The sequence below is a fragment of the Sturnus vulgaris genome, chromosome 5, assembly GCF_052056855.1.
Source record: "Sturnus vulgaris isolate bStuVul1 chromosome 5, bStuVul1.hap1, whole genome shotgun sequence".
In the NCBI taxonomy this organism is placed as follows: domain Eukaryota; kingdom Metazoa; phylum Chordata; class Aves; order Passeriformes; family Sturnidae; genus Sturnus; species Sturnus vulgaris.
In genome coordinates this window covers 65,616,240-65,638,667 of record NC_142247.1, presented here as the reverse complement: position 1 = coordinate 65,638,667, position 22,428 = coordinate 65,616,240, and the positions used below count along the sequence as shown (strand labels likewise).

Here is a 22,428-nt window from a genome sequence, read left to right as displayed (position 1 = left end):
TTTTCAGAAATTTTCTTGAGCATTTAATTATTGGAAGTCTTCTAAAATTAAGTATCTGCGTTGTATGAAACTTAGTCACTTGTCAGATAGTACTTCTGAAGAATTTTTGGCATATTAAGGAGGTGTGGTAGGGGTAGTTGCTAAGGCCTTGAGACATAAGCAGATATGGTTATGAACTCCTTTGGAACTGGTGCTACTATGACACAGCAAACTACTGTATTTTCAGTCTGTTATAAGCTTTTTCCTATACTTCAGCATTGTCTCCTAATATGTGCTTCTTTAACTGGTGCCTCTGATTTAAAAAGCTATTGAATGAAGAAATGTTGTAGTGCTTAGTTACTGCCCTTCCCTCCTGTTTAATACATCCCTAAATTTATTCCATTAATCTCCTTCTGGCTCTGGAGTCTTTAAATATGCTGATGCATTCATTAGGAAGGTTGAAGTTTGAGTGATACCTGTGTGGTGAAAGATGTAATTTTTTGGCAAGAACAATACAAGGCTTGCAAAGTTACTTCATTCATTAAAGATTGTCACTTTGAAAGTGCTTTTTCTGTGATTGCCTGAGACAGCTACTCATATTTAAAAGAATTACACAACTAATTTTCAACAGTTTCCTCACATTGCATGTTTTTATCTGCTTACTTTGTCTGTGGGTTTTTTTTGGTTTTTTTTAATGACAAGGGGATTGGAAACTTTATACTAGCTTAATGGAAAGGTGGAGACACACCTTATTTGCCTTTTGAATTTGGCAAGTTAAATTCAACAGAAGCAGACCACCTAAAAATACTTGTGAGCAGTTGATGCTTAAACTGGTCTGTGCAGCAAATGAGGATTGTGGTAGTTGGTGTTCTGCCTTTGAAATCTGAGTGAATAAATGACAAATGACTGCCAGGGTAAAAGGATATCACATCTCTGTCTTAAGGTGAGAATAAATGTGGGAAGAAATAGCATAATGCAGGAAAAATACTGCTTATGATGTTTGCATATGACTTTGTGTATTATTTTCTGAAATATACTATCATTTGAGAGGTCTTTTTCCTAATATAATAAGCACATTTTATCTAACACATGAATACGTTTTCTAATGTACTTGTGGTCGTTTAAGTCAGAAAGAAAGGTCTGAAAATGCAGGAAGATTGATTAGCAATTGAAAATTGGAATTCAATTGATTTTTAACATTGTTTATGCACTGAATACCATCAAACACACACACGCATTCCATCATTGTCCAACTCTGGGTACACACACACACTTATATGGATTTGATTGTGAAAAATGCTTATGACTTTCTCCAAGGACACTCTGATATGCATACACAGAGTACCATGGAAACAGGATGTGTCAGTTCTGGTGAAACATTGCTCAAATGCAATGCAAGCCCAGGTGCATGACTTGTCGTCTTCAGAGTTGACTTAGTTGTGATGGTGTGGGACTGCTTTGTGGTGTGTGGACATGTTACCTTGATTTCTTCTGGTTAAGATGAGAAGACTGGTATTCTGTTTCTGTTTTTCATCACTGTTTTTATAGAAGATTCCATCTGTTTCTGCTCTTTAGAATATCCAGAGCTTGAAATAGGAATGATTTTTTTTTTGTTTGATTTCCTTATTCCTTTCTTTGTTTCTCTTTTGGCTCCTGCTTGCACTTTCTTCTTCCTTGTACTACACATTTCAAACCTCTGTCCACATTTTCTATCTTGCCTACTTTTTTCCACCCAGTTTTGCTTGAAAATGGCGATGTATTTTCCTTCACAATAGGATGTAGTTTGCTTGGCTGAGAGCATCCTGACTTTTCCTTTTCATAAAGATTGGACACACAGAACAGGGAGATCACAGTTTCATCTCCCAAATGTGTTGTGTAAATAATGTATTTATGGTCAGATAGCAACTCTCTGGTTGCACAGTATATAGTATATACCTTTTACATGACAGAAACATGATGCTGAGCAAATAGTTTATGCTCACTTGCATACTCTTTTCGTCCCCCAAATTTTTTAATGTGTTTAGTACCGGCTTGGAGGTTTTATTTACTTGTTTATTTCTTTGGGAGTTAGGAAGGAGAAGTAGAAATGCTTTTTAAAATTGGTCTTTCTGATGATTTTCTACTTAGTTATTTTATTCCTATACTGTGCATTCAGATAAAAAGAAGCTATATGCCTTCTTACCCCTAGAAGTAATTTTGGATGAACAAACATGTGGCATCTTAAACATAATCTTAGTTTTTCTTTGGGGCTGCAGCTGTATCAGAGTTTTTCTGACAGTTTCTTATATGTTGTCTACATTTTGTTCCCTCAGTAATGGCTGAAAATGAGTGGAGTTTTATTGACTGAGTGACAGCTGAACCCTTGTTGCCAACAAAGCTTGTATTAGGCTACATAATAAGGATCAGTCCAATGGAACAGGGAAACCAATGTTTCATTGTCAAATGCAGAAGAGCATCTAAACCCCATGGGAACTTCTACCTTAAGATTCTCAGCAGGGAATTTTTTCCAGCCAACATCCTGCTGTACTGCAGACAAGGCTGAGAGTACTTTAAAGGGAAGAGTGCTTTCTTATAGTTATTTGTTTTTGCCTGTATGTTACAGAAATAACTTCCAAAAAAGTCTTAAAGCTGCTGCAGTCAGTCCTCTAATAACCCCTCTACTGCAGAAAATATAACTAGACTCTTACCTAGTCAAAATCAACAATATGCTGTTTAATTCAGTGAAATTGTTTTGATTTGTGCAAGCAGAGAATTAGGCTAGAATACTTTTTCTTAAAATGAGCTGATTGTTCTTTTTCTCCCTGATTTGTTGATACAACAATCAAACAGTTATTTACTTAAATTGTAATTTATCCATGATGCAAACAGCCACAAATGATTAAATAAATGACACTTGATAGATTTCAGAGACCCACAGGACCATGGGAGCCCTAATGCATTAGCAGACTCCTTATTCTGCCATTTGCTCAATGGGGAGGAGAACTGTTTACAGGAGAACTCTGTAATTAGCTTTCCAGCTCAGGTAGTTGGAAGCAGCTCTATTTTTAGTAACAAAGCACAAGATCACAACTGCTTAAGCCAGAAATGAAATGTGTGGCAACGACCATTTTGTGCATTTAAAACTCAGTGAACTGTTTGGAATATTGAGCAACAGTGGAGATGGTTATCTATAATGTAATTAAGTATGTTGAGGTCAGGAATGTAGAACCTGTGATAAATTAATGCAGTAATAAAATTTAAAAAAAAAGTACAAAAAACCAAAACCCCAGATAGTTTAAAAGCTAAACTGAAGAAAAATAAGATAATTCAGATTTTTAGATTCTATATGGGCGATATGAAGGAGAACATCTTAACAGAATCACGTTATGAAAAGACAGAGCTGAAAATGTGAAATGTGCATATGTGACCGTGCTAATGGATTTAATCTAATAGAGCTGCCAGAACAACAGAAGCACTTTTTAGTCTACTGATAGCTATAAAATTACCTGGAAAGGCACTGGGAAGTAAAGAATGCTCCATGTGTGGAATAAATTACTGAGGCTACAGAAAGGAGAGAAATGTTTTGAATGATGGAGAAGGACAGGGAGAACTGGGGAAGGGCTGAAGAGACATCATATCTCTGTCCTGGTAAGGACTTGTTGTTTGAAAAAGATGTAATTTATTAGAGATATGACCAGAATACATAATATAAAAAATTTTAGAGTGATACTTCTTAATATGGAACATGTAGGCTGTATGAAATGGTTTTGCTCTGATGGATATGATGACAGGAATCTATAAAGCTTGATGGTTTATATCCAATCTAAATTCCTATATATTTTTTTTTAATAAATTGATTGGTATATAACTTGCCAAAAGAATGTATATGTTTTTCTGATAACTCATTAAACTCCGTATTATAACCAGGTGAAAAACTGGTACCTTACTCTTCTAGTATGAACTTCTCGAAGTAGCAGTAAATAGCATTTTGGAACTGATACAAGTGTCTCTGGAGATGAAGGGAGCGATTTTGTGGTGGTATGGTATAATATACCATGATACCTGGATACATCTTGGGTTTTTCTACCTCCTCCCAGAATCCTGCAGAAAGGGAACTGGCTTGGGGAGTGACCATCTAGTGTAAATAATTCTGCTAGATTGTTTTACCAAGACTATGTGAAATGGAGTGAGGTCTTGAGAAAGTGTGCCCTTATACTCAAGCTTCAAAAGTAGGCTTTAAAAAATAATCTGCAAAAAACCCCAAACCTGAACTAAGTGAATCAAACCCTGCTATTGAAAGCCCAAATATGCTTTGGACTTCTTAAAACAAATGTGCAGCAACATTACAAAGTAATAATCCATCTACTTTTCTAATAAAAATCCCTGAAATAGTGTACAGCACCATTTGAGGTGACACCCATTGCCTATCTTTAATTAATTACCAGCTCTGTTCTGTCATTTATTTCCTACTTGAGAAAGCTCAGACTGCTCTGCAAACTGGCAGGTTTAGCTCCTATAGGAAACTCCTCTCTTCTCTCTTATGTTTGGTGATGGGTTATTTTGGAAACAGATGGTGTCTGTGAAACATAGTGAAGAAGAATTTGCACTAAAGAGACAAAGAGAAAAACAATCACTCCTTTCAGCTGCATAATTTATCTTCTCTGCTTCTTCCCTCTCCTTTTAAAGAACCTTTTAAAATTTTGATTGTAAGAAAGTGAATGCTATTACTGTTTAATAAAGTAACTAAATAATACAGAACATAATAGGCTAATGCAATGTACTCCCTAACATTTGTGGAAATTTTATCCATTAAATGATAATTCTTTATAATTGAGAAAATATTAAAACTACAGCTAATTATTACTTTGAAAGACAAAATCTGGCATTGAAAAACAGAGTGCATGTTACATGATAAAAACCCCACTATATTTCTTGACTGTCAGAATGAAATTAATCTCACTCCAATTTAGGTATCTTACTCTTCTGTTTAACTTATTAAATATGCATGACAGACAAAAATGTTAAAGTGGAAATATTTTTCATAGCAGAATGACTCCCCTCTTCCATTTTTCCTATAGAGCACATATATTGTGTATATACAGAATTGAAGGGCTAATATGGAATGACTCTATGATTGATTATTTAGTCAAAACTGAACACAGATAAATATTTTTTAAAAATTTAATGCCTGAATTAATTTTTTAAATGAGCTTGAAGAGCTTAAGCTTCAACAACAAAGTTAGATTTCTGTCTCACATTTGCAGAGGTATTTAAATGCTTAAAGACAGACTGATACTTGCAAGGATATTAGAAGCTTGTGTCCTTCTCTGATGCCTCAGCTAAACCTATTCCAAAAAACCCAGCTTTGACCTGGTGATTTTACAGAGGCCTGAACTTCTGTCTTCTGCACATGGCTTGAGCTGTTCCTTTTAAGCAGGAAAGTTCCTTTTTAGATTCTGTTTAAACCCCTTTGAAGTCCAGACATGGAAACCTCTTGCGGGGTCTGATTTTAGTGTGTCTTTGAGAATATTCAACCAGAGGCAGTACTAATTGGCATTAAGAACACCAGCTAAAGTAGCTACAGCTACTTTAATAGTTAATAACAATAATAAGGCCTGCCCAGAGTCGAGTGTGATGTGGTGATGGTTTGCCAAGTTTATTTCTTCTTCCATGGTATTATATGCAAAATGCAGATTTGCAAATAGGCATGTGACTTCAGGACTCATCCTCATCTCAGGCCTGTTGCTGCCATAGTACAGCCAAGCTTCTTGTCTCCCAATTTCCTCTAAGATCCCATGAGTGTGCACTCAAGTTTCAACAAAGCGAACCACTGCATCCAGATAACCTGGATGTTCAGTAGATGTCCTGTGATGGTTTTGTTTGAATTCCCCATCTCTGTGGAGGGAAACGAAAACATCCTTACTTTCTCACAACTTTCTCTGAACAGGTGTCTTGCAGTTCAGTAGGGCTGCTTGGTCCAGAGCAAATTATACACTAATGCAGTCTCATTTTTTGGCAGTCAGGTTTTGATGGTTATTTCTGAATGTGATCTTGGGATGATATTTGAAAACAAGGCATCTTAGATCTGTGTGGTTATTAGTCAAGGCACAAGTTACATGATTGCATTCTTGTTGATTTTCCTTTTCAGTATTTATGACCATAAAATTAGGTTTTGGTTTTTTCCCCCTGAAATTAAATTAAAGGAGTGAAGATTGGTCTCATTGCTCAAAGTAATAGTGTGACTTTTGGAAGGACTATTACCATGATTAATTGCCTGCTATTTATTTCCTTTACTCTAGTCTCTAAAAGTTTCCAAATTACCTCTCTGAACAAAGAACTCCATTGAAACCAACAATGAGATATAGACAGAAAGCCATGTAAGGCCAGATGGCTTTTATTAATATTGGTAATGGCCACTGATGGTGTGAAATCCAAAGGGATGTCTACAGCAGCAGTTTTGCTGGCACACACAGCTCCTGTCTTTATGGCTATTTTTCATCCACTTGGAATTAATTTGCAATGAGTTCTTTACTTACATATATTTATTCCATTTTAGATGCCTTTGCATTTTTGAAAGATAAAATGCTTAGGTGAGCGATTAATGCAGAGCTTTCAGTGTTGATTTTTGTGTGTGGTTTATTTTCCTCCTGTGCAGATAGTTTATAGGCTAGTGTATTCGATACAGTCAAGCTGGAGTCACAAATCTAAAACAGATTATCAGGAAAATTACTGACCTGGCCTTGAGCCAGGTGATTTTCTTCTCTGTTACTTCATTAGAAATTTGGTTGCTGTCCCATTATTGAATGAGGAAGAAATTTTTGAAAGCTAAGCTGGTATTAACTGTTTGAATTTTTCTACTCAACTTTATAATAGTAATTTAAAGAGAATTTATTTATTAAGATAAAGGTATTGAATGTTTTTCTTTTCCATTACGGGGTAATACATTTTTGTTCATGTGTTACCAAGAAACAAAAATGCTTCCTTTAGAGACTTTAAATGGTGCTGTGAGTTTTAGTTAATGTCAATATAAGACCCAGTGATCCATCTCCAGATTTTCTTAAGCAAGCAGACAAAATCTACTGTATGTTAAGTGCCTTAATTTTTTGGGCTTTTTTGGTGCCTAGGTGTAAGGCATTACATGCTATCTGATCACATTAATTATATGTGAAGACATTGTCATAAGTTGTGTGACCATAAATATAAAGCATTTAGCTTTTTGTAAGAACCCTCACATAGTTTTGGTGTTCTGATAGATTCCCTAATAGGGGGGAGCTTAAAATAATTTTTTTTTTAATATTCTAGGAAAATGAAGAGCTGATGCTCTTTCAAGGAACAAATGCTATAACAACATTTTGAAAAATATCTGAGGATTTTAGATATCTGAAACCAGGATATTTTTCCCTCAATATTTGTCACTGTGATTGACTGTAGTAGAACGACTAGATATTGTATTTAATAAAATTAGAAGTATACTGTCAATATAAATATGTGCATATATTTTGTGGTCTAATTTATTGAAGAACTAGGCTATTGATGTTAAAGAATTTAAGTTCCAATTCCTGCCTATCTTAAAAATTTCATGTCGTGTTTCTCCTGACCAAAGGCCGAATGTTTTCACACCACAACAGCATTTTAGTAAAGAAAGGTTAACATTTCACACAAATAAATTCTATAAAATCCCTTGTTTGCCACTACTGGGGGGTGATTTTAAACTTAATGGGACAGCATAAGTGCAATCAAAGTCATTTTGCAACTAGTTTTAACTGTTTGCAAGAAGTGTGGCCAGCTGCAAAAATAAAAATTGACATGTAAAGGAAAAATGGAATGAGCAAGAGGGGGCATTTACCTGATTTCTGTTTGTATTCTACACATTAATATTTCTCCCTGAGTAATGCAAAGATTGTGTCATTTGAAGAGACAGTGGTCAGTAATTATTTTTAGTTTTGCTGAAATTCATGTAGTTCAGTGGACCAGAATGAGAACAAATGTGACTTTAGCTTTAATGGTATTTAAATATTAAATTGATTTCTGCAGTATTACTAGGAGCAAGGATGTAGGCTGAGGGGAACATAAGCCATTATATAGTAGTGGAAAGGCGATTAGATTCATGCCAGTAAGCTGCTGGAGATGCTGTCTAGCAGCTTTTTGAAACAGGAGGTCAAAGACTGATGTTGAAGAGGGGGATTAGCTACTGCTGAACTATTCTGGCTGAATTTTGCACAAAATGCTGTTAAGTTGGGGGGAAGGAGGAAAATCTATATTTTTGCATCACTAGAAAAAAAAAATATAAGAGCCAGTAGGCTGTATCAGACCAGAACACTCAGTGAGAAGAATGATGAGGTGTATTAGTTTTCCATCTGTGTTTTGGAGGTTAATGAAATTACTCAGACAGTAAGGTAACTTAGGCTTCTAAGGACAAGACTGAAAGACCATCTGGTGATCTTCTGTTTTTAGTATTTGTAGGTTAGTAAATTTCTTTATTGTTGTTGGATTTTATTTTTGTTTTTCTTCGTTTTTTCCTTAGCAAACAGCCTTCACATTGGAAATGGTCCAGCTGTCACATACAGAGATTAGAAGTTGAATATATGAAATCTTGTCCTTATGTGTACTATTTTAATGCGTGTATTTACTTTTCCAGTTACTTTTTGTACTTACCTTAATAATTGTGCTAAAGACTCCAGATGTATTTATATTTTAATTTTTTGGAAGATTTCTGACCTCTTTCCTGACATCCAAAAGGAGTATATTGTTGTGATTTTTTTGTTTGGTTTTGCAATGACATTCTCATAATTGCTGAAGATACTGACATAACTCTGGTTCTCATCACTATTTGTCAAAACAAATATCTGATTTTTTTTTTAAGAGTCACTTCTGCAATTGATCTTAAGTTTTATATCTTCCCTTTTATAGGAGAAGAAAAAGATACATTTCTTTCTGATTGCTGACAAACTCTTACCTATTTTCTTCAGGATGCTAGTTAATTTTAATATATATTATATAATTTTAATATAATTTAATTATATTTTTGTACATTTAGAGCATTATATTAGGTCCTTTGCTGTCTAGATAAACTGTCAGATATGCCTGTTCCTCGCCCTCCCCCAAACCAGCACACCAACTCTTAACTGTGTACATAAGTATTATTCTCCTCCAGCTATTCAATGGGAATTTTCACTGAAACATTGAACTCTGACATAGTACAAGAGAACCAGCCTGGGCACATATCCAATTTCAGATGCTCTCTTCTTGCTTTAGAATCAGAGTGAGAAAAAGAATGGAAGGTTTGAAATACCTGCTATTTCTTAAATATTTTTGGTACTTTTATCTCTAAAAGTATTTGGATTTTTGTAAAGTTTAACTATAGAAAGGGAAAAACTCAGAATAAAACCAAATTCTGCTTAGATTTTTTTTAAAGTTCGATGTGTTTTCTACTTAACGTGGCTCAAGACTGATGTCATGGTATGGCATGGCATTTGTAAGACTGAGAAAGTGTAGGCTTTGTACTCATTACAGAACAAGTTAAATAGGACTACCTCTTTCTTGGGCTTCTGTAGGTGCACCTTTGTGCTGACCTACAATGCACTTCTGTTTTTCCTGACAGTCGTAGCCAAGAAGACTTGTATTGTGCTGTGCAGTGAATTTTTAAAGTCATGTGCCCAGTATATCTGGAGTCAACTACACTGTTATGCCAGACCTTTAAAGAGGAAGAGTGCTGCCATTTTTCTTCTATATCACCTATCAGCAGAAGGATCTCCTGATCAAAACACGATCTCTCATTTGATTTGGCATCCTTTAAAATACTTTAGCTGTGCTGCTTCTTCTCCAGACCTGTAAGAATTGTATTACTGCTCTGTCACCCTTCAAATGACAAATCTGACCAATGCTTTGTTTTCATAAGGAGCAATGAATGCACGTTGTGGCTAAAGGAACCTGTATTTGAATCCATAATGCTTTACAATTAGTTACAGACACAATTAGAAACTTCAGTGAAATTCATACTCGTCCCTCCCTTTGCTTTCTTCTCTGTGCTATTGGTAACTGGAATCAAGAAAGGTTCAGCTTTAATATGGTGAATTGGCCTGGTCCAGGTGTTGGTCTAAAGTGTGATGCACTTTCCCTGATGAGTTCCTTAGGCACATTTGAGTTTGGTCTTTGTTGTGTTTCCAGGATAAAATGAAGCTGTATTTGATGCTGTAAGGATCAGTATGTCTTTAGTACCTGTAAAGGGCAAGGTGAAGCTCCCTCTACCTACGAATCAGAGTAGGTCATCCTGCCCAAAGCAGGGTCAGTGAAGCAGGTTTCTTGGGGGCAGTTAGCGTTTGTTTGGTTCCAGACTTGGAGACTCCACAACCTAAGGCCACCTTCCGTTTTTTCTAAGTATTTTCTTAAATTAATATTTATTTGAAGGAATTGAATTCAAATGATCTTAAATGAGTAAATTAAATGCTTAGTATTTGAATTTATGTTATTTTGAAATTTTTTTCTGTTCATTGGATACCATTCAGGAGACTATAGCTTTTTTTCACTCTCCCCTCAGTTATTTGCACACATTGAGGCAACCTTCCTGAGCCTTTTCTTCAGGCTCCTTTTTTTTCCATTTCCAGCTCTCTCAGCTTCTCCTTATATGGTTGATACTCCAGACCCTTAATCATCTTCATGACCCTTTACTGGACTTGCTTGAGTATTTCCATGTCTCTATTTTACTGGGAAGGCAAGAACTAGAGAAAGAACTCTCCCACCAGTATAGAGGACAGGGGAGTAATCACCTCCCTGGACCTGGTAGCTATGCTTCTAACTTAGACAACCCAGGATGTTGCAAGTATTTAAACGTGGCATTGCTCAGTGCTTCCCCTTATTTTCATACCATGCTCAAGGTCACAGAATACATGTGTGGTGTCTTCCAGCACCATGGTAGCAGGATGAAGTGAAGCATTTTGCTGTAAACACAACTTACATATATTATTGAAAGTTAGGAGGTTCAGAGGAAGGAAAGTCCATGATCAGTCCATGCTAAGGAATACCAAGTTTAAACTGGCCATTAGTCTCTGTACATCACTGAACTTCACATAGAGAATGACTCTACAGAGTGCAAATTTTGGATTACTATGATATGTTGATGTTGGGGTAATTGTTGAGGTGAAGCAGGTAAAGAAGCAGGAAGGACCTTTGCAAGGGTTTTACAGAGATGTTTATTTCAGCCACGCGTGTGCACAGTCCCGGAGTTCAGAGACAAAGGCAAGGGGGTTGGTCTGAGAGTCCAGGTTGAGTACATGGGGGTTTTGGGGCAGGGGAAGTAGTATCAGAGACCAATTACCAAGGGGCATGGGGGTGTCACAAGGATGGGATTAGGGAATGGGGAACCAACAAAGAAACAGGGTGGGAGTGACTGAAAGTCTGACGGACAGGGAGAGGGCATAGGGCTGACCCAAGGAACAAGACAGGGATTGTTCTGACCTGCTAGAACAGGATTTGTTATCAAAAGGACACAGCTGAGAGAGAGGCCTCTCGTGTCTTTCTAACTGGGAGTGCCTTTCAAGGTCTCCACAATGATACATGTACAAAATATGTTCTAGTAGATCTCCATTGCAGGTGTATATTGACTTCTCCAAGTTATATTAACAGATTCAACAGTAAAAGGTATAGATACTGTTTTGGAGGAGTTAAATTTCAAGCTAAAATTTCATCAGCTGTTCCAAGAGTTGAGCTTTGAACCTGATCTGTATGTCTGGAATATTTATACTTGAATCAGTTTAGATGAATGTCACTTTCTACTTTCCCCTCTTCCTAAATCTACTTCCTTTCCATACATGCTGAAAGAGTTGTTGTTCATATTTCAAATTATTTTCTTCTATTAACTATGGGTCTCCTTTGTCTTGTCATCTTTTACATTAATTATTTCCATGTTTTAAGTGTGTCTTTTTTGCTCCAAGCATTGGAGGACAAAAAATGCAGGGTTAATGGGGTAACTTCAATATTTAGTAACTGGTTTTCCAGGTGCAGAACTTCTGTTGTTGCATCTTGAATCAGTATATGCATTTTGTAAAGTGTGAGGCTTTAAAAACACCCTGTAATTTACAGAGCTTTGAAGCATGCTGCAATGAAAATTTGTTCAGTAATGATCTATTTTCTGAATCTCTATGTATGTGAAAACAGTTAATCTCTATGTTCCAATAGGATTTATGAGGTGTTTCATACTCTCTAAATTTTGTTTGGATGACTTGTCCATATAGAATTATTAATTCTCTAGAAGCACATAATCTATATTTCTTGATCTTCACTTGCTATTCAGAAATAAGTACTAATTTTCCTTTTAGATCCAGGGATATGACATCAGAAATGATGTGTTATCACTAGAATGAAATTGTACTAGAGTAGATATTATAAATTCATAATTAGTAGCAAACAATTATTGATATATTAAAATTATACCAGGAATCAGGGTGAAATGTTTGGGTCTTCATCAGTGCACAGGATATAATTTTCAGAGCATGTCAAGGAAAATTTACTGTAATTTTGTTTCTGAGTCTGAAGCTATGATAGTGATTGCATTTCTTGGATGGCTTTTTCCCCTTGGTTTGCTTTATTCCAATTCACATGTTCTGTCCTTAGGACTTGGATTAATTCTGTGTGCAGTGCAGGGCATTAATATCCCTTTTAATTAGTTTCCTATTGCTTACACAGACTGTATAAAAAGTGGCTTCGTAGTCTGTGAGAAATCATTGAACAATGCCTTGAAAAGCATTTAGTTTCTTTCAGTACTAGTTTGTATATCTGTAGTAGAAAACGGGAAATCAAGGTGTCCTTGCTATGGCAATTCAGTTTCCTCTGCACAGGTTCCTGTCTTTATGTATTGGAATCTTATTTATGCAACTCAGGAAAATGAATGCGAGTAGATTGACACCATTTGAAGAAGGTCGCACTTTGAATTTTTAAGTACAAAATATGTACTTGCTGATAAACTAGGGTCAGGTACTAGTTAGAAACTAGTCATTCCTCTGGCACACCTTCTAAGACCTTTCACATTTTTGAATGTACCCTATGTGTACAGTTTCCGTTCACAGAAAAATATTTATTTCTGCTGACAGATCTCATCTGCTGTTTCCTTGGCATCATTTATTTCTCTGCACTTGACTTCAAGTCTGTTGTACTAAATCTGTCTGAGAAGAGATACATTTTGAATTTTGTGTTTGTAAAAATAGCACTGCTATAGTATCGTTCTTTATCTCCACCTTTTATTTTCAGCTATTTAAAGTAGTCACTCTTATTGCCTGTTTTTCATTTTAATAGTGAAGTTAAACATGTAAATGTCATATTTAACTACCAAAAAGTAAGATCCATCTCTTAAAGCATTAAGAGAAATGAAACAAGGCAAGTGGAAAGAAGGTGCTGACAGAAAGACAATGATTTGGAAGTTGGTGCAATAAAAACTAGTAAGTCCAGTTAACAAAAGCATATTTCCTTGCAGTTATATTCTTTTTATCTCCTGAATGTACCAAACCAGAAGCCAGTGCTTCACCATGGAAGAATATGGCAGATGGAATTATTTCTATGCAAGTATTAAAAAGAAGAGCTCTACATTATCTCTGTCTTGATTTAGTTTTGGGCTTCAGTCCCTATGCTGTCTATTATTAGCATCATAAAACATAATGGAAGTATTTAGAGATTCAAATGCATAGATTCATGCTGGATTTCACTTCCTTATGTATCTGCAGATGGTGTGTATATTTTTGCATATTGGATTTTATGGTGGTTAGAATACATTTGACGGGGTGAATGTAGGGAAGTGCAAAGATTCATTGCAAGTGATTCATTCAAAGACTTATATGTATTTTGTGTAAGCCATTTGGTTTGCAATGAAGACTCTGAATCATTATCTTAGTTTATCATTACTTCTTTTGAACTTCGATGAAACTTTTTTCCTTGTTCAGTTAAAAAGGCTGGGAGTCTGATCTATTAAATGCTTGGATGCTTGAGGTTGAAGAGTTTATCTATATATGACCAGAATAAAATCAAGTAAGACCTTGTAGTGCATAGAGAAAGGATATAGGAGGTTCATTTTTCTAAGGATTTTGATTTAGACCTCATATGAACACTCTAATGTAATTCTAAGTGAGGCAAGTGAAATCAGTGTATGTTTGAATTATGGACAATCTGCAACTGTAAAGACAGAAAGTCATGGAGATTCAGTCACAGGAATGGATTTCAATGATCAGTTACAAGTTGATCAGTTCAATTAATCAGGTTTGTTTTTTTTTTTCCCTGGGCTCAGTGGAGTTTCAAAGCTATGAAGTTCCCAAAATCAGTTCTTGAGGACAGGCTTTCCTCACACTATCCAGTTTTTAAAATTTCTTCACACAGGAAGCTACTAAAAGGGAAAGGTGAGTCTCTAAGTACTGTATGGAGGGTGCTCACCGGGAGAATTGTCTTAACTTTTGCAGTGGCTTTCATTCTTCATCACAGATTGCAAGTACATGGAACCAGCAGCTTGCAATCTAGACAGAAGTGTTTAGCTATTCCATAATAGTGTGTATGAATGGAAAGCAAAGGCACAGCAGAAGTAATTTCTTCTCCATTTGTTGTTTCATGAGAAGGAGATGCCCTTTGCCCATGCTGGAGTTCCACAGCACCTACTCTTGTGACCTACTCCTGCTGTCTGTCAGCACAGTCCTGTCAAGCTGACTGAAGTAATGTGGAAGGTGATAAAAGGAAGGAGTTGCAAGAAAGGTGTCTCAAAATTAATCAAATAGGTAACATAAATGTAATTTTCCTTGATTTATTTCTCAAGGCATGATGGACATGACTTTGATTTCAGAGAACCTGGCATTCAGCATCATGTAGCTACTGTTCAGATCAATAAAAGTATATTTCTTGCTTTTAGCAAATAGTGTTGTCTGACAGGATGTGACTGAAATTGAGTCAAACTAAATACCAGTTTCAGTGCTTGCTTTCTGTCTATGGGGATATACTTTCATAGTGGCATTTAGGATTTTAGAGCTTCTTCTTCTAAACTGATTAGCTAAGTGAGAAATTTTGACTCTCATTAGTAGTTATTTCCAGTTAAGTTCAAAGATACGGCACTAGAACCCAAAACATTACTTCACCAGGCTTAGAAGGATTTTCAGGAAATATAAGAAACTTACAGTTCAAGCCTTAGTCTTGCAAATAAAAAGCTTTCACATGAGTAAGCTGATCTACTTCAGCCTTCTGGTTATGGGTAGGACGCTGTTGTGTCCCACTCCTTTGAAAGAGTGACTTATTCTATAAGGAGCTCTGTTTATTCGATTGAACTTTTCAAAAAGAAAGTGTATTAAGAAAGTAGGTGACAAATTTTGTTCTTCCTGAGTCAAGACCATGGTTTTGTATGAAATCTTTTAAGAAGGTGACAAATGTGGTGCAATCACTTAAAGTGATGTATGCTGGTTTTTCATGGTACTAGTCTCTTTCTGTGTGTGTAGATGTGGAAATTTTGAAAATATGTAATTGATTTGTGATTAGAAACTTTAGTCATATCCCCATAATTGCTACAATAAAATCCAGAAAATGTGTCCTAGGCAGTTCTAGATGATACCTCAGTGCTTTTTAAGTCTTGTCTCAGATGTTTCTATTATTTTATTTGAGGACAATTATTTCATTTTCTTTTATTTAAGGCAATTATTTTATTTGAGGACAGGGAGAGTTGGGAGAGTTGTTTTTTAAGACAAAAGAGCATGTTTCATATAAGCAAATACATTAAAAGTAGTTTTATTCTATGCATATTATTGCAAGGAGGAAAAAAAAGATTAGAATTTGGAGGAGAAATTTGGAGGAATGGCATCTTGAAGAAATACATGCAAAGAGCATACTGAAGGCATAAGTTTTGAAGTTGCACTTTGAAGAACACCTGTGTCTCTATAGATTGCTGAACCTGAATAGATCAACAAGATGACCAAGAGTCTGAGTAAGTGCTAATATACATTTATCATTTATACTTCCATTTGCATTAGTGGTGATGCTGCTGAATCCTTTGCTGTCAATTCTGTCAGCAGCATCACCACTAATGCAAATGCAACCTCATTGATGAGTTGTGCACTGCAACAACATCTGAACAGGGCAAGCAGAACAGGTGGGACATGGGATGTTAGACAACAAACAAAACCATTTAAATTGCAGACACGGAATGACTGAGGTTAGAAGGTACATCAGTAGGTTATCTAGTCCAGCCTCCTGTCCAAATTAGGGTCCACAAACCACACCAGGTTGCTCAGGACTTTGACATGTAGTTTTGAAATCCTTCATGAAGAAAGGCTGCATAAAATCTATGGACAACTTGTTCCAAATCTTCAAAGTCCTCGGGGTGAAAAAAGTTCTCCATATATTCAGTTTAAACGTCGGTCTGCAGTTTCTTGTCCTCTCCATGGACATCACTCTGAAGTGGCTCTGTCTTCTCAATGGTCTCCTTGTTTGGTTTCTGTTAGTTTCCTGAAGCAGACTTGTGCATGCTGAACAAGCCTCTTTCCCTCATGTTCTCCTTACAAGGGAGTTTTTCTAGCCTCTAACCATCTTTGTTGCCTTTTACTGAGCTTTCTGCAGTTCATCACTCTTATTTTGGTACTGGGAGGATGATACAGGATACAGTGTGTTAGATGCAGTCCAATGACTAATGGGCTCACATTTACTGGCTATGGGCCTTTTAAAACAGCCCAAGGTGCTCAAATGTTCTTTGCAGTGAGTGTGTCTTATCCACCGTGTTCAGCAGTGGGCCCATGTATTTATTGTCCAGACCTTTTCTTGCATATTTAGCATAGAAACTATTCTTCTTGCCCTTGATGTCCCTTGCTAGTTTCAATCCTAGCTAAGCTTTGCTTTTCCTAGACAGATGGCTGTGCACTGTTTCTAAATTCCTTCTTTATAGGCTAATTAGAATGCTAGTTCTGGAGTAGAGGGTTCAGGGGTCCAGGCATCCTGTCCCATGTGTGTAGCTGCTTGCTTGAATGACACAATCTTATTGCAAACACAATATGCAGGAGTATTTTGGAAGACAGCTAGCAAGTGCAAAGAACTACAGAAATAAGTCCTTCACAGTGCTATTTATGGTTTAATGTTTACATATATTAATGCAAACCTTTTTTTGACAGTCTCCTGGTCCAGGCATAAACTGTGCCTGTTATGGCAGTTTATATTTCTGATAGCCATAAGAAACCACCTCAGCTCAGAGATGATAAAGCTATTGCCAATGTGAGTCAAATTTACTTGAAAGTTAATGCAGTTGTCCATCCAAACTTTATGATAATGCCTTGTTGTTCTGTGCTGAGCTACTTGGCACCATTGTATCTGTCACACTTAATAAAGATATATTAATCTTCAACTTTATTTCATATAGGAAATGCCACACTTAGCATATCAACACATCACATTGTATTATTGCTATGAGATGGGGTGGTTTACCATAGCAAAGAGTTTGTCCTTCAATATTAAAAATTGTGTGAGTTGTGTTTATCACTACTCATAACAATACTTATTTTCCTATTATAATATATGATTAAAATTCTGAAAGATGTTCCAAGGTTGCCTGACAGAGGTGTTATTGCCTGTTACTATTTTAAATGACTGCTTATTTGCATTTGTTCTTTCATTATCTCTAATAGATGATGACATAGCATAGTGGGGAGAAAAATTATGTTAAACCAATGTTGTGAAAGAGAGTTTTAATGTGGTAAACACAAAATTATCTTGACAAGCCAAAGAGGCTCTCTAGCTCATTTTTAGGAATGGGGAAATTTTTTTTTTCTTTAAACCCTAATACCTTGATGTTTAGTGAAGATTTAATTGTTGTGTAAGGTGAAGAAGGAAGCATTACTGGTCTGAAGGGATAGTTTGAATAGAAATTGCTATTTCTGTGTGGATTGAGTGTATATTTTTATTTTGAGATTTAAATCCCAGATTAGAATCAGTCTTGGGGGTTGGATTGTGTGCAACAGCCAGAAGCAGTGACATCCATGGTCTTTTCTATAAAAGTCTGTCACCAGTCCAGCTCCACATGGCTGAAGCTGACTCGGAGTAGGAATGAAATGTTTGGTTAGGCTCAAAAGTTGGGTGTCTTCCCCTGCACCAGGGCACAGCCAAGCACCATAATGCTTCTTTTTGCTACAGCTCAGCTGGAGAAAAGGCAGGAGCTAAAGGATATTTCCCACCAAGTCTGGTCCCAGGATCAGATTTGCAAATTGCCTTGGCAACTGTTGACCATTTTTCATTTAAGTTAAGACCACCCTGAATTCATAGGAGTACCAGACACTGAGAAAGTATGACAAATCTGGTACCCCAGTACCCCAAAGTACCCCAAATCTGAGTCCACCCAGTAAATTTCCCTGTTATGTCATCAGATAATTTTTCCTTAAGCAAAAAGAGAGTTATTAGAATTATTATAGAAAAGATATGTAACATTTCAATGTGAACCTTTGAGCTGTTAAAGTCAGACAGAAGATTACAGCCCATCATTTGCTTTCATTTAAATCAGTAAGAATCTGAAGTAGCTGCACTGACACAGTAGAATTTCCCTCATATGCACCAGTGTATCTGAGAATGGAATTCAACTTTAAATCATTAAATAAAGGCAAGCCATCTTTTTCATCCAAGTGGATGTCTGCAGTCATAGTAACTCAGCATCAGCTGTAGGTGGACTTGAACTGGGTTTTTGGAACTCTTGATTCTAAAACTGACCATCCATGGACAATGTTTCCTCATTTTCTCTTTCCAGTCATTGACTTGAGTTTTTGGTCTGCCAACTCTGTTTTGTTTCCATTTTGCTCAGCACAATCCTAGATGTGGTTTTTAAATGATACTGAAATATAAATGATTACAACAGATTTTAAAATAGGAATTATTAAACTCTAGAAGATCTCCATCAGCTTGTATATCAGTATATAGAATATCTGCTGTACAATGCCTCGTGTTTAGTAGAGAGAACATTTTTTATTGTTTCCATACATCCTGCACTGATCCAACTAGGAATGTAAATCATCAGAAGTTATTAGGCATCTGTCCTTGGGAGATTACTACCTCTATTTTGTAGAGCCAAGATGTCTGTAGATTTTCAGAAAGATTCATTTTAGAATTTCATTGTGTTTATCTAAAATGAATATGAAGGTTTGTTTGTTTATTCCCATTGTTGGATACTATAATGCTTTTTCATAAAGAGGTGCTGTACAATAAATAGCTGGCTGGCAAAGGAAAAGCATGATCTTATGGTCAAAAAGAGGAGTTTGGATTAGTTAAAAATTACTGTGTTGTAAACATGAATTCTAGCACACTCTCTGGGATAGGAAGTAGTGAGCATATGAATCCCAGATTAGCCAGAATTCTGGTGTGCTGTAACGCCTTAGTGATGGACTGAAAGGCCAAGAAGTCTTTGGCAATTTATTCTTGTTTTACACAAAACGTAGATTTTTGTGACTGCTTCAAAAATAGGCTGGTATGTTGGAAGGGCTCCCAAGAAGCTTTAACAATTACTTTATATGTAAACAAAGGGAAGACCTTCAGAAAGAAAAATATATTTTCTGCCTGTTTTCATGAGGAAGAGTTTAAGGTCAGCTTTTGTAAGATTCTGTGGGTACCTATTGAACATAAATAGCACAGAGCTCTTGAGGTGAACAACATTGCAAAGTGAACATAGTCAATTTTAGACAATTAAAAGAGGTGCAGGATTGAGGACAGCTGGTTATTGCAACAAAGTACCAAGAGTTGGTGATAATATGCTATTTATCAGTTGTACGACATGAGGAGCTACTATCAGAAATGCCACGGAAAGCAAGGAAAAAATAGATGCAGTTTATGTAATAGAGGTTGTCTTAGGTTGGGTAAGACTACGGTTTGTGTTGAATGCTGTGTTAGACTAATTGAAGACAGTGATTTCTCCTGCCTGTGAACAGTGTAAATGAAGAGGATCTCTCAGTTTAAGTCTTCTCTAACAATGGTTGAGTAAAGAGCAGAAAAATGCCATCACCTGTAGAATAAGGGCTGTCAGATTCATGAGCAAACCTGTTTACTTTTCTGAAGATTCATGTGCCACCAAATTTTGATTAGTGTTTGGGTTAGTTTTTTTTTTCTTCTCATTAATAGTAGGCAAACGCTTAATTTATTTCAATTCTTTTACCTCCTAGTTACCACATAGTCAAAGAAAAAGACTCTTATTTAAATCTCTTTTGTTTAAGATTTAGTCTAGCTTCAGAGTGATCCAGGAAATGAAGAAAAAGTTGTAACTCTGAAAAACAGAACTCAGGGTTTCTGCAGCTGACCACTGACCATTTTCAACACCATGTATAGAACTCATCCTACCATATTAACTAAAACATCTTGGAAAACAGAAGGGGTTTTCATTGAATCAGCAAATCAAGAATTACTTGGAAAAAAACCCATTTCTTAATATTACCTCTTCCACAGGTTGCAAAGTCTTGTTGTTGCCTTTTTTCCTGACAAATTATGACGAGGCTAGGCTGTAGAAGAAGGAAATTTGCACTCCAGGTGTTAAGGTCAAATAATGAATCACTTGCAGAACAAGTCTTTAGTCAGATCACTAGATCTGAACCCTTCTGTCTTTTTGTTTTAAAGTTCACCTGTAGAGCAAGATGTAAGCTTTGTGCTTGGCCCAGCTTCTTCTTTTTATGTGATTGTGGAGACATTACAAAGGTTTCTTTCTCAATTCTTCTGCTTTCACTGTGCATGTTGTTTTTCTAATGTGGAGAAGGAAAAGGTATCTTCAGGTTTATTACTTTCTCCTCCAATTTAGCTAATGTTGAGATTACAGCTGCTGAAAGCATTTTTATGCTAATAGCTACATTTATTGCACTTTTAGGCATTAGCAATGGTAAATAATCGCCCCAAGACAACATCTGTTCTTATGTGTCTAGTTTCATTTATGTTAATGTATAAACTGAGCTTTTGATAATCAGTTACCCACTTTAAAACTTACTTCTGTGTGTTGTACTACTGGTTTTGGTTTCCAAATTATGTATCTAACTAGCTAAGGATCTTTAACTTCTAGATCAGCAGCAAACCCAAGGCTCAAAAGAAAGTTCTCGAAATAACTCTTCCTCTGCTCTGTCTGTGCTATGTCTGTCACTGCACTGTATTCTAGCATAGGATATATTCAGACTGTTTTATCACAGTTCTTGTAGCTCCTGTTACATACTGTCAGATATTGGTTTCATGCTAGCAATTTTCCAAGTTGTTTTATGGATGTGTTAATTTTTTGCTTCTTTTAATTAAAACCACTGGTTCTTCACAGGAATATTCTTTCATGCAAGTGCTTGTTTTTGCCTGTGTATGTGAATGGGGCTAAACTGAGTATCTCAGGGTCAGGTGTACTTGTAGTTTATTCCCTGCTTGCTGTTCTGCCAACGTGTCTTAACTCCAGTAAAGTTCAGTGTGGGAGTGGATACTTTTCTTACTTCTTTTGTTTCCTGAGGAGACTCCTAAACCATATCAACTGCTTGTGCCCTTGACCATGTTCCTGGCTCTAGGACCAGAGTTTTACCTCAGATTACCAAATAGCCTTTGCAAAACGTCTCTTCTTTTGTGATGCTTCTGATGTGTGGCGGTATGGGATCATAACAATTTACACCTTGTTTTACCAGATCATAAAAATGATCTCTCTTATTACAACTGAATTGCAAGGAAATATGATCTTTAAATTCAGCCATCTCGTTAGCCAGTGTGGCAAATGTGGCAAGTGTGGCTTTGGTCCAAGAAAACACTATGAAATTATATCCTTGACAGATGCTTCAGCATAGTCAGAGTGACTAATCTGCATTTAAACTTAGCCTTATGCCAATTCAGTTCCACTAATGATTATATAATTGTGAATATGAAGCGGGACTTGCATTTAGAGAGAACTGAACCTACCTAAATGCATCTTGCATATTTTCCATGCAGATGAAGTTGTGACAAGTGGACTACTAGCTGTCATTGTACTCAGGGGAACAGTTTGGTTCATGGCCATTTCAGAGATCCTGAGGGTCTTCTCTGTGTTCCCTTCCTTCCCCTTCCTTCCCCTTGCTTTAATCATCTGAAACACACTGACCAGAGCCTATCTTCTGTGTACATGAAACATCTAGAAAAATATGAAGATAGCATATCTCTCAGGAAAGTGGTCTTCACATGAACTTTTCAATGTAAGCTTATTTTGGGATGTTTCGTTTTTTGCTTCATTCTCACTTCAAATGTGGCATGTGTTAATAACGCCTTAAAAATAGTGTTCTATAATTTGTCCCAGTTTCTGTAAATCTGTTTTTGTCTCTTCATGGACATTTTCATGTCTTTAGCCTTTGACTGGTCTTGTTTTTAAATCTAATAATGTCTTAATTGTTACTGTACCTGAATTTTTCTGTGGTCTGTTTCTGTGAAACAAATTGCATTGCTCTTCTGAATTGCATATAGGGAGGACTGGTTATTGCTGCTGCTGCCAGCTTTTACACAGCATTTTGTACACTTTTAGCT

At 36.3% G+C, this 22,428-nt stretch overlaps 1 protein-coding gene across 1 annotated transcript in view; it reads left to right on the top strand.

The window, feature by feature from the left end:
* PCLO (piccolo presynaptic cytomatrix protein) overlaps positions 1–22,428 on the top strand; it is a 322,162-nt gene that overhangs the window by 19,173 nt on the left and 280,561 nt on the right. The gene's annotated exons all lie outside the window — the stretch shown is intronic.